Source organism: Fulmarus glacialis, unplaced genomic scaffold (genome assembly GCF_000690835.1).
Source record: "Fulmarus glacialis isolate BGI_N327 unplaced genomic scaffold, ASM69083v1 scaffold11120, whole genome shotgun sequence".
Lineage (NCBI taxonomy): Eukaryota > Metazoa > Chordata > Aves > Procellariiformes > Procellariidae > Fulmarus > Fulmarus glacialis.
In genome coordinates this window covers 113,116-113,505 of record NW_009188385.1, presented here as the reverse complement: position 1 = coordinate 113,505, position 390 = coordinate 113,116, and the positions used below count along the sequence as shown (strand labels likewise).

The 390-nt window shown below is 46.2% G+C and overlaps 1 protein-coding gene across 1 annotated transcript in view; it reads left to right on the top strand.

Annotated features, from left to right (window-relative positions):
* The window catches only part of FAF1 (Fas (TNFRSF6) associated factor 1), a gene marked incomplete at both ends in the record, with an annotated part of 117,829 nt that overhangs the window by 5,563 nt on the left and 111,876 nt on the right, over window positions 1–390 (top strand). The gene's annotated exons all lie outside the window — the stretch shown is intronic.

Genomic DNA, 390 nt, shown 5'->3' with positions numbered 1-390 from the left:
AAAGAGTGTAGCCAGTGGATCCAGGGAAATAATTATTCCCCTCTATTTAAGACTTGCGAGACTGTATCTGGACCACTGCATCCAATTTTGAGGTCCCCAGTACAAGAAAGACGTTGACATTCTGCAGTGAGTCCAACAGAGGCTAGCAAGATAATCAGGGGACTGGAGCACATAGCAACATAGGAGGAGAGGCACAGAGAATTGGATTTGTTCAGCCTGGGGAAGAGAAGGGAAGAGGTAGAGACCTTACCTCTGTGTCCAACTACTGCTGGGACGACACAGAGAAGATGGAGCCAGACTCTTCTTGGAGAGGTGCATGATAATAAGATGAGAGGCAAGGACATAATTTGCAACGTCGAAAATTCCCATTAGATATAAGGATTTCTCCCC